The sequence below is a fragment of the Priapulus caudatus genome, unplaced genomic scaffold (assembly GCF_000485595.1).
Source record: "Priapulus caudatus unplaced genomic scaffold, Priapulus_caudatus-5.0.1 Scaffold3496, whole genome shotgun sequence".
NCBI lineage: Eukaryota > Metazoa > Priapulida > Priapulimorpha > Priapulimorphida > Priapulidae > Priapulus > Priapulus caudatus.
This window is the reverse complement of record NW_014580557.1, coordinates 13,397-15,651: the sequence shown is the minus strand read 5'-3', so window position 1 is coordinate 15,651 and position 2,255 is coordinate 13,397. Positions and strand designations below refer to the sequence as shown.

The window sequence follows — 2,255 nt, the reverse complement described above, 5'->3', positions numbered from 1 at the left end:
GATATATATAAGGATACATGCTACAACAATATACTAACGATACATATATCTATATCCATATACGATCGATACCTATACCGATATCTATATATATTTATATTCATCTATATTTATTATGTATGTTATATATATTTATGTACTTTTCAGCTTCCACACTTCACCCCTTACATTAGATTCTGTAGTAGACAGCTGGTGGCGGCTAAACTCATCCAGTCGAAGACCGAGACAAGCCCCGAGTTCAAGGCCGTACACCAGGTAGGTGCGGGGTCACCTCCGTAGAACAGCCACCTGTCTATAACGAACATATATTTCCCTTGAAGTTGTTAGCCTATGAGCAGTCATATGGGGAAAATATTATTACGATCCAGCGTTGGTCAGATGTTAATAGAGTAATTGCTGTATATGTAACTATATATAACTATGATGTATAATATCTCAATGTATATCTATATGTGTATCTATGTGTATAACTATATATATAACTGTAATATATAATATCTCAATGTATATCTATATGTGTATCTCTATGTATAACTAATATCTCAATGTAGCTCTATACGTATCTTTATGTATATCTCTATGTATAACTATATATAACTATAATATATCATATCTCCATGACTGTATATCTCTATGTATATCTCTATGTATAACTATATATTTATATAATATCTGATGTATAATGTCTCTATTATGGTTGTAGNGAGGAGGAGGGAGGGAGGGAGGGAGAGAGGAGGAGGGGGAGGAGGGAGGGAGAGCTATATCTATATGGTGGGAACAGAAGAGATCTACATGACAGATATGTCATTGGTGATGGAGGTGAGAGAGGGGAGGGGGAGGAGGGAGAGGAGGAGGGGGAGGAGGGAGGGAGAGAGGAGGAGGGAGGGAGGAGGAGGAGGAGGGAAGCCGACGAGAGGAGGATGAGGAGAAGGAGGGAGAGGGGAAGAGGAGAGATGGGCGGAGCGGTAAGACAATGGAGCGAGAAGCAGAAAGAGGGACGGAGGGACGAGTACATGTATAGTTGGTGGAAATGGAGGCGACGTGGACATGAACCCTAACCCTAACCCTCAATTGTTTCAAAGTCAATACTTATCTACACTTAAAGGTGATAGAAAAATAAATAAATAAAATAAATAAATAAATACTTAAAGGTGAAGATAAAAATAAATAAAAAAAATAATTTTCCCCGAATATAAAAAGCGACGTCAAGAGTTGCACTTGTTCACAGTGACGATGTTGAACATTGCAGGTGTTTCAGAAGCCGCTGGTAGAGGGCAGGGTGCTCACGAAACTGGAGGCTAACTCCATCTTCGTCAACTGGAATCAACTGATCTACTGTAACAAGAAATTGCTGAAGTGAGTCATCATCGTGACGTCATCGTTATCACGTGACGTCATCGTCGTCACGTGATCGTCATGTGATGTCATCCTCATCACGTGAACTCGCGTCTGTGTCTAAGTAACGAACTTACACAAAGACACAGTAGACGCAGCGGCGCACAATGAATTTTTATCTTCACGAAAACACGCTTCCCCCTCGAACGAAGACTAACGAAGAACTAACACGGTCTTTTTACGAATTTTTGTCTTTACGGAAAATTCACTTCCCTTCACAGTAACGCATCCACTTGTTCTGGAAACCATGTTTCGACTTTTGCTCAAATATCTTGAACTGCATGGAAACACATTCACCTTTCGATGAAAATGCATTCGACCTTCACCGAAGCACATTTTACCTTCATAGAAAAATATGACATTCACAGAGACACATTTGGCCTTCATAGAAAAATATGACATTCACAGTGACATTTTTTACCTTCATATAAAAATATGACATTCACAAAGACACATTCGATCTTCATAGAAAAATATGACATTCACAGAAACACATTTGACCTTCACATAACATACGTGACCTTCACAGAAACGCATTCACAATCGGGAAAAAATGCGATCGGTCTCAACAGAAAGACCGAAGGACATTCAGAGAAATATTCACCTTCGCAGAAACATTCGACCTTCGCATGAACGCTGTATGACCTTCGTGGTGTTTTTCGCTTTCAGGTCACTGAGGGTTAGGAGGAAGATGAGTGCAGGAGATGTGATCACAGTCGTGGGGGACGTTCTCTGTGAAAACGTGAGTGTCAGCTTTTTCCCTTCCAAACAGAGAAAGGGAGAGAGAGAGAGGGAGAGAGGGAGAGAGAGAGAGAGAGAGAGAGATAGAGAGAGAGAGAGAGAGAGAGAGATAGAGAGAG

General features: G+C 40.5%; 1 long non-coding RNA gene across 1 annotated transcript; it reads left to right on the top strand.

Annotated features, from left to right (window-relative positions):
• The first annotated feature begins 768 nt into the window (after positions 1-768).
• On the top strand, positions 769-2,139 carry LOC106819466. The gene is made up of 3 exons (XR_001395434.1): positions 769-819; positions 1,250-1,356; positions 2,065-2,139. It is a non-coding gene; the product is annotated as an uncharacterized LOC106819466 (long non-coding RNA).
• The last annotated feature ends 116 nt before the right edge of the window (positions 2,140-2,255 follow it).